Source organism: Malaclemys terrapin, chromosome 11 (genome assembly GCF_027887155.1).
Source record: "Malaclemys terrapin pileata isolate rMalTer1 chromosome 11, rMalTer1.hap1, whole genome shotgun sequence".
Taxonomy (NCBI): Eukaryota; Metazoa; Chordata; order Testudines; family Emydidae; genus Malaclemys; species Malaclemys terrapin.
Window position 1 is genome coordinate 72,840,451 of NC_071515.1, and position 9,998 is coordinate 72,850,448.

The window sequence follows — 9,998 nt, forward strand, 5'->3', positions numbered from 1 at the left end:
GTTAGGGGACTACTTTACTTTCTCCTTGGCTGAACATATTCATAATTATAAGGCAGATGATCTGCAGATCTTCTGAATTCCCAAATTACGTAGGGATCAGAGTCAGCACAATCCAGTTCTTCTTATAGTCACCATCTGTACAATGGAAACAGTGCTCGGTCATCCCACCTCCCAGACATAATGCGAGGGGTCTCATCTCGGGAAGGAGAAATGGCCTTAGGCTTTTGCCATAAGACTGGGAGGCAGAAGCTCTTTATTCCATCTTGGACTCCACTACAGGTGTCCTGTGTGAAATCATTGTGGCCCAGATCCTCAAAAGCATTTAGGTACTTAATTCAATGGAAATCAATGGGAGTTAGGCATCTAAATACCTATGAGCATCTGGGCCTTCACCATTCACTATTAGCAAAATGGGTTGATCCTAACAAAAGTTGCAGGTATGATAATTAATGTGTGTAAAGTGCTTTGAGATCCCCATCTGAATGAGATTATAGAAGGGTCCCTTGGGTTCTAGTGTAATACAAATAATAAAGGGCAATGATAATTGTCTGGTCATATTCCCACCTGCTAACACATCACTGCCCCCTCCCTCCACTTCCTGTGTTATTTTGCCACTGTAATGGCAACATGACCATATTATGCACTCTTGAGAGTCTGTTTGGAAGTTGCAGGACTATGTAAAAGAGTGAATCACCTGAGTTTCAACCTGAAATCAACCCTTTCCTGTTTGCTTAGCGCACTGCCATTCACCCTTCAGGCTCCTGTCATATTCAGGAGATGAGCTAGTGCGACTAACACACTGAATACTTTACTGCAGTCTTGCTTCTCAGGCAGTGAAGCAGGCAATTGAAACTGGCATTACTGCTGTGGAGAAGGAGCAACATTAGATGACACAAGTTCTCTTTATGTTTGGCTTTAGGTAAGATTGAAAATAGACCAAGGAGGCTGCATTCAAAACAAACGTGGTTCATTTCGGGTTTTATTCTACCTGAACCACCAAAGTTGGGCCGTGATGTTCAGATCAAAAGTTCCCATTCTGGCCCAGTCTCTAGATAAGATATAGGATAGGGTAAATTTCCATTAGGTTGTAATAAAGGTGTTAGACACAGAAGTCCTGGTAAAAGATCCATTTTCATTTCTTTGCCTGACATGTTATATCAGTCAAGGTTACAAAAGGTCAATATCCCTGTCAATGTCAAGACTGAGGATTCACCAACCCATTGGCGGCTGGGTTGACTCATGCAGGTACTGGCACCTGAACTTTGTGGGGGAAAACACCTGTGGGGGAAAACACCTGTTCTAAATTCTAACATTTGTGGGACCTTTAAATGGTCTCATGTCTGTGTGTGGCTCAGCGTCCGCATCTTCTAGCGAAGGGTCCACATAAGCTGTTCCTGTGCTCCGGGCTATGCAGTTCATATGTGCAGATTCATAGATTCCAAGGCCAGAAGGGACCATCCAGCTTGATTTCCTGTAAAACACAGCCCACAGAACTTCCTCAAAACAATTCCTAGAGCAGTGTTTACTAAAAATGTCCCTAGTTAAAGATTATATATAGGGCTAAGGCAACTCATGCTGGCTCACCATGACCTACAGCTACCTCTGAGGGCCACATGGTTAGCTTTATCCTAGAGTTGGGCCCACCAGGTCAAGGTTGGTACTGAGTGGCATGTGGTATGTAAGCATGTGAAAAGTAGTTGTAGGGGGTCAATTTGTCCCTCCTCCACTTTGGAGCACATCATGCCCACTTTCACGGTCAGCCACATAGCCAATGGTTGCAGTTCGGCGCTAGGTTCTGGTTTCATTTGGGTTTGATATGTCAATCTAAACATAAATAACTGGTCATTGGACACTATTAGAACACCTTTCTTCTTTGAGAAGGATGGCACAGAATTGAGGCACAATGGAAGTGTGGTGTAATTTTTGCTGTACTCAACAGCTGTCAGATGATAATGGCCTTTGATCCGTACTCACTTAGGCCAGGATTGAGACAGCAATCTCGTTCCCAATCTCCCATTCCTTATGTCAGCGTGATGCTCCTTGCTATCAGATTTTATTTGCTTTCTTCTCATATAGCTCTTCTTCAAGTGCAACTAAACAGAAGCACTTATTTTCCGAGGAGCTGTCATTGCAGGTGATCGGAATCTTGCTTTCTAGTGCTATTTTTACCCCTATCATATTCAGCCAATAAGACTAGCGAAAGAGGAAAGACTTTTAAAAAGTTCTTAGCTGTATTGTTTTAACATATTCCTCCCCAGTCTTTTTTACCCTCTAGATTGTTCTAGCAGTGTAGAAACTAACTAAGAATTGAATGGGCACAGAGCTCATACTTCTCTTAGGGCTGGTCTACACGGGGGAGGGGAGGGGAATCGATCTAAGATACGCAACTTCAGCTACGAGAATAGTGTAGCTGAAGTCGACGCATCTTAGATCGACTTACCTCCCATCATCATGGTGCGGGATCGACGGCCGTGGCTCCCCCGTCAACTCTGCTTCTGCGTCTTGCCCTGGTGGTGTTCCAGAGTCGACGGGGAGTGTGTTCGGGGATTGATTTATCGCATCTAGATGAGACGTGATAAATCGATTCCCGATAGATTGATTGCTACCCGCCAATCCAGCGGGTAGTGTGGACGTACCCTTAGATACAATCTCTTCAAGTCAGGGGCTCCACATATATTTTACCTGCCCTGTGGATTAAACAAAGGACTTCCTGCTCCCACCTTTTAATTTTCATGAGTAGGGAATGCACTTCTATGAAGAAGGAAACACAAATGAGGTGGGATTCTGCACTTTAAGGCAGAAGGGGAACAGAAGCCATTATTTCATTTTAAGTTAATTACATTTGCCCTTTAGGAGTCAGGGGAGAGCCTTCAGCAGGAAAGAAAAAGGGAAAAGCAATTATATAGAGATATATAAATAATTTAACTCAATGTATTAATCAGGGATCCTAGTGGGGTTCTATATATTTGGGGGAGGGTGTGTGTGAAGCAAATCAAGATCATTTAAAAAAGATCCCTATTACTTCAATATATTTAAGTATAATATTTATAGTCATTATATTTATAGTTAATATTAACAATTTTGGAAGCAACATAAAACCTCAAGTTTCAGGGCTTAAGCCAATCTCTAACTATTAAGAGTTATGATGAGACATTCATGGGGGGCAGATTACCCCACATCTGCTGACTGTGGGGTTTCTTGCACCTTGCTTTTGAGCATCTGGTGCTGGTCATCGTGAGATATTGGATTAGATGAACAGTGGGTCTGATCCAGTCTGGCAATTGATGTGTTCCTGTTTGTTTATTACAGGTATTTCTATGGCAGCCTCAGTAGTATAGGAGTATAAAAAGTGTATTGTTCTAGAGTTTGCAAAAAGAACATTGTGCTGTTAACAGCAGAAGAATGATTTTTTCACACTAATTTGGAGTAGAGAAGGAAATGTACTTGCTGCGTGTGTGGAAAATTTTGGTTCAATTCTTATGTGACATGGCAGCATGGATAATCTAGTTACGACGTTTATTAAGAATGTCTGCATGCAAAAGCTGTTTTTCCCTGGTTTTATTTCCTCATCTGTGTACCGTACAGAATATACAGTGGGCATACATAGAAAGTCCATCCCAGTTTTAGTGCAATCCCAGGTTTCAGGTATTCCCTATACCTAAAATGGAGAATAGTACTAGAACTGTTAGTACCTGGAGAACTACAATGTATGTTTGAAGTGCGCCCCCGGTATTGGAGCTGATGTATTTAGTTAGGACTCAAATGTGGTTTTGCCACAAGCCAGGGCATAAACAGCAGCACATAGATGCATGGCTCTGGGAGCAGACCAAGAACCATAAAATGCCCAAGAGGACCACATTATAGTCCTTGTTTCTCCCCTTGTTCTGGAGGGGAAATAATCCGAGCCAGGCTAATATCTGCAACCTATTACATTCTACTTTAGTCCAGCAAAGGTGAACTTCCTGGTGTATTGGGGGTTGGAACCAAAGCGATGCCACTCCTCACCCACCTGCACAGGAGGGGATAGTGTCCTCATGGTGGCTGCTTTTCCCCTGCCTTGCTAGCCATTTGCTCAGCTTTAAATGGAATAGACAAGCAAACAGATTACGATGGGCATCTGTCCTGCCCCTCTACAGCCAAAGGAAATAGACCTCCTCTTAAAGTAAAAGACAAAGAGGCCCATAAGTTGTTGTTCAAATAAGCATATAAGGCAAGTATTGCATCTGAACCAGATAGCAAGTAAAGAGTGCCAGCGTGAAGCCAGGTTTGCTTCAGCCGAGCACTGGAGGAAAAAGAACGAATAGGAAACTATCCTTGCTCACCTAACCTATGTTTTCATACCAGCTCCATTTCTATAACAACTGAGCCTCTCCCAGCACCTCTCCTCAGCTCATTCCTTGCCAGTTTGTGTTCTCTGAATCACAGGGATTTAGGGACTAGCTGCCAATGAGGATCATTAACATTCCTAGACAGAACACCTGCTAGTCCACCCATCTCTGCTCCCAGAGTGCAGGGGCACTTGCTTGCTCCGAGAAGGGTTTTAACCCCATCTAGGGTGACCAGAGAGCAAATGTGGGGGGTAATGGGAGCCTATATATGAAAAAGACCCAATAATTGGGACTGTCCGTATAAAATCGGGACATCTGGTCACCTTAACCCCATCCTTGCCAGATTGTGTGTGGAGTCTTTTCATGCTCAGCAAAGCTGAACCACATTTTTATTGTACAGTACATTACCACTCCTTGCTTCTGCAGGCTGGGGGAGATGATAAAGGTAACAGGACCAGTGCATTAAAAACATTGCAAACACATCCACAGATCTCATGGCCAGATGGTTTGTCCTCCACTTAACGTGGGGTGAGCTTTAAGTAAAATTTAAATTTCCATTCTGAAAGAACATAGCGAAGTTGAGATAGTGCAGAGGGCACCTTAACAAAGCTGTCTCTTAGCATTAATTGTCATTCCCACGCCAGCTAAACAGTCACTCACGATAATGATTCATTTTTCTTCTTCATTGTTTTTTCAATGTTCTACATTAATGGCTTTAAATTGTCAAGGGCTTTCTCTCTTTTCTTTCTTTCTTTCCAACCGCATCTCTAATTTATTGAGGTCTCTCTCCCTCTCCCCTTTCAAAGCCAGCAAAGTTTTCATTCCCCTTTTTCTCTGAGGAACGCCATGTTTATGATTTGGCCCTTCATTTTTCAGCATTCAATTAACTTTTCCTCTTCTTTGTTCTCAACTCTTTAAAGATGTTCCACTTGCTTTCCTGTAATTTATAGCTCCTCAAAAAAAATAATCAATTTATATCTTCCCCACAGGTACAAGTTTAACTTTTTGGGGCTTATTGTTTGGAATTCACAGCAACAGGTGGTGCACTTTCATAGCGCATTTCCTTGTGTTTTAGCTAGGTTGATTTATAATGGGTGTGTGGGAGGGTTTGATCTTTTGACATGCTTAATGCAGATGAATTAGGTGAAATATGTCTCAATCAACAGCTGCCATGCAAGCTTCAGTCTCAACTGAAGGATAGATTTGCTCAGACATTGTCTTTTGAGGTGTGTTGCATAAAATACAATATAAATACAATGCTATAGTCTATGGATTCTTTAAAGTTTTTGGAGCATTTGGAAACTTTTTTAGCCTTTCTAAGGCTTATTCAAAAAGTAAAAGTTATGCGTTTTGGACCCAATAGCTATAGATTTGGGTAGGCTGGTTGTTACATACTACAGGCTTATGGCCAGGTTGTATCCTCCATTGGTTCTACCCCCACAGGGGCCTGGAACATCCACAAATTAAAACATGCTGTGTCTCCTTCTGGACACGTGGGATCAATGCTCAAAACCAGCAGATCCCGGTTGACCTGAGGAAGGCCTGGTTACTCATGCAGAGGATATTTGATTCCAGTTCCTTACTGGCCATTACCCCTACACTCCCCTTCAGGGAAGGAGTTGCTGTGCCATAGAGATCCTGTGTCAAGTTGGTGCTGGCAGGATCCACTCCTTCCCCACCTGCAGTGCCCATCCCCTGAGGCACCTGTTAGACACACACCTTGTATCAGTAGAAATGGGGACCATGCTATGGATTTAGCATGCATCCTCCCCTTCTGCAGCTTTCCCCATAGAGTTGCAGCATGCTGCTTCTGTCTGCTCATAGAAGTGAAGAGGAGCATTGGGCCTTTAGTCTGGGGTTTATTGCCTTCAACATCTGAGCTCTGCGCTCACAGCAGCCGGCCATGCTTTGAAAAGGTGGAGGTGTTGGCTAACCAAAGACGAAGTTAGGACCTGGGAAACAAAAACAGCAGCTGGGAGGAGCCTGAAGGGAGAAAACAATGGGATGTCCCAGATTCTGAGGTCTTCTTCCACGTAGACCTTCTTAGCCTCTCGAATAATCATTTACCCTCATCTTTGATTTGGACTCTGGAGATTTTGTTTTCCTCATTTATTGCTATTGATTGTCCCACCTCTTTCCAACCAGTGCAATTGCCAAACTGATCAGTCTTACTCTCCCTCCTCCTCTGCTGCATCCTTTCTGTCTTCTCCCCAGGAAGTTTCCCTCTCCCTTTATCTGTCCTGTTCTTGCTCCAACAACCCTTCCCTCTCACCTACATCAATCCCATGAAAGGCCCTTCCACGAATGATAAAGACCAAAGACTCAGGGCTGGATGGAGAACTTTTTACTCCCATTGGTGAACAGTGATACGAGAAGCCTTGCTGATTTCTCTGAGACTAATCATGCAAGTATCTGCTCACCATACATTATAGGAGCTCACAACTATGGTGAGTATATATATATATATATATATATATATATATATATATATATATATAATCCTGACTACTTTGGTGCCTTGAACATGTAAATCTGGAAATGCATCCTGACAATCTCTTTAAACATCATTGCAAAGGCTAACCCATACTAAGGGCTTGTCTTCACGGCAGCATTACCTCGAGCTATAACTCGAGTTTTGCCCCTCACCCGACTCTAGGGTGACCAGATGTCCCGATTTTATAGGGACAGTCATGATTTTTGGGTCTTTTTCTTATATAGGGTCCTATTACCCCCCACCCCCTGTCCTGATTTTTCACACTTGCTGTCTGGTCACCCTACCTGACTCCCGTCCACACACAAAAGTCTCTAGCTTGCCTGCTTTGAACTTGGGATGGCTGACACTTCGGGTGGGATGGCCTAAAGTTGAAGTGCTGCTGAGGGTGGAGCTAGTAATGCAGTGGGGAAGCGGCAGTCTGAGATACACCAACTGCTAATCCAATCGCTCTGCTGCTAATCCACATGCTCTGTGTAGCTCAAGTGTTGTTTCAGGGCCGTCACTTGAGGATCCTAATTCGAGTTAACTGTTGCAGGAAGCTGAGGCCTAAAACCGGGGTACAGGTGATATTATCTTGTGCCGTTTTAAATTCAGTTGTCCTTTTGCTGTTTGACATTTGCTAATCTGTTATCCTAGTTATATGACTGTATTTTGCCTATTTTATCTCCTTGTTTCACAGCTGAAAATGCTCTTCTCTCTTTGTTTCACCCCTTAGTTCCAGGCCTTTCTCACAAGCTGGTAAAACTTCAATTCATATGGTGGAAAGCCCCCATTTTGAACCAGGCAGTAACCCTCCTCCATGTGGCACACTGACAGTCACCAACTACTTGGCATTGTGAATCTGCTTTGTGTTGCCATTCATTAGAATAAGTATTATTTGGATTACAGTGGTACCTAGAGTCCCTAAATAAGATCCAAGCACCTCCGTGCTAGGTGCTGTACAAACAAATATTAAGAGAGACACTCTTCTCTGAAGAGCTTACAGTCTAAATCAACAAGACAGACAGAAGACAGGAAGAAAGGTAGGATGCATATTAGAGCTGAGTGGGGCAAGGAAACTCCTTGTCACAGAGGATTTTGATATTTGGTTTAGTTCCGATTGCGAACGAAAATCAAAAATGTTGAAAATCTCTACAATCTGAATGGGCTACCCTGGAGCCCTGGTGTTCCCTGCTCTGAGGCCGTCTGCCTTGGAGGCTGCCACGGACCCTGGGAGCCCAGAACTTTGGCAAAATCGACTTACCTCCGTGAAGCTTTTTGATTTCGTTGAATCGGAAAATTCCAATAAACTTTGTTTCTTTGAAATTTTGACCAGCTCTAATTAATAGGTCTGCTTTACAAATGGTAGACTGAGGCACATAGGCCCAAATTTAGCACAGCAATTAAGCCTGGGTTTAAGTTTTAATGTCACTATGACTATTTGCATGCTCAAGTTCAATACGTATTTAAGTGCTTTGCTGACTTGGTTCCCGAGGAATCAGAGGGAGGATGATCTTGGGGTTAAGACTCTAGAGTAGGACTTAGAAGAGATGGGTTCAGTTTCCAGCTCTGACACAAGCTGGCCTTAGGTAAGACATCTAAGTCAGAACTCTTCATCCACATGTTCTAAGCAAGAGAGGGATGGAGTCAGCGAGGAACCCTACCGATGGTTACACACACCAGTCCATTTGTGCACCAAGGCAGAATTTCCATTCTTTGCCCACACTTGAGATGTTCAGAGAGGCTTTAATTCACCCTTCCTCATGCCTGGTTACATTTATTTCAATAAGTGTTTGGCCGACATTGCATTTCTGAATAGAAAACGCAACGCAGTACTGGGCAGCAGGACACAGAACCAGGCATCCCTTGTCACGGTTTGTACTTGTGCTTGGTTGGGTATATTAACATTTGTGTCTCTCTGTTAAATAGTATTAACTCATATCAGTGCAGCATTCATTTAAAATCATCTGCATGCACAGAACCATGGTTCTCTGTCCTACCCCCCCACACACCATTTTTAATTACTTGTAATATTTATTGGGGGAGGGTCACTGGAGAGCAGATAAAACATTTGTTACTGCTCTTGCAAGCCAAAGCGAATTCTTCAACAAAATTGAGTGAGTGAGTATGTGTTTGCACATGAAAGAGAGAGAAACAGAAATGTCTTAATGACCAGGCCACTAATGAACCAGGCTATTCAGTGACCTAGGAGAGGCAGGGTTTTAATTAAAGGTCAAACATAATTGTACCAGAAACCTTGTGAGTATAAGTGCTTGTTTAAGTTACAGGCTTGTCCATTGGATGGGTACTGATTTCACAGGATACTTGAGTTTTGTGTATGGGTTTTGTATATATATGTCCCCAGACACAAATAGAAAGCTGTTTTTCACCGGTAAGATTTGCATGATTACATAGGCCCAATCCAGCCATTTTGCTTACAATAAATCAAGTTGTCCTATATGAAAGCACCTTCGATTGTAAGTAGAGCTGAGTGAAATTTTTTGGATGAGTAATTATTTAACAACAAATGCAGTTTCAGGTCTACTAAAATTATTCATAAATTCAGGTCAAACTCAGCAAATAGCTTTGGCCCCAAAAAAACCAACACCCCCCCAACAACAACCCCCCACCAAAAAAATGTTTCATTTAGATATCTGCAAATGAAATGTTCCAACTTTTCATTTTGAAAAAATGTTTCATTTAAGAATGTCGCTAGATTTCTGTAAAGGGTAAAAAGCACTCAAAACCTAAACAAAAGGGGAAAAACAAGGAACAATTTTAGTTTTAGATAGAAAAAAGTGTTTTCTTCAATCCAATTTTTTAGATTTTTCCTTTTGGTGAGAAAACCTGAAAAATTTCCATTTCAAGTCAAGTTGAAACTATTTCTTTTTTGGATTTCCTGGTTTGGCCACTGAAGCAAAAAATCATTATTCACTCAGCTTCACTAACTAACTAACTAACTAAAGTTCCCCTTCTCTTAACTGTCTACTTTTCATTTGTCTGTCCTTAGACCATGAACTTCTGCGAGCAGAGACCACCTTGGAGTGTCTGGAAAGTGCCTACCACATAATGGGGAGACTCATAAATAAACAAACAACAATACTGAAGACATGCCATTGATTACAGTGAGAACAGAATCTGGCCCTAACCCTCTCAATACAAAATTCTCTTAAGAAACGTGAAAATAATCTGTATTT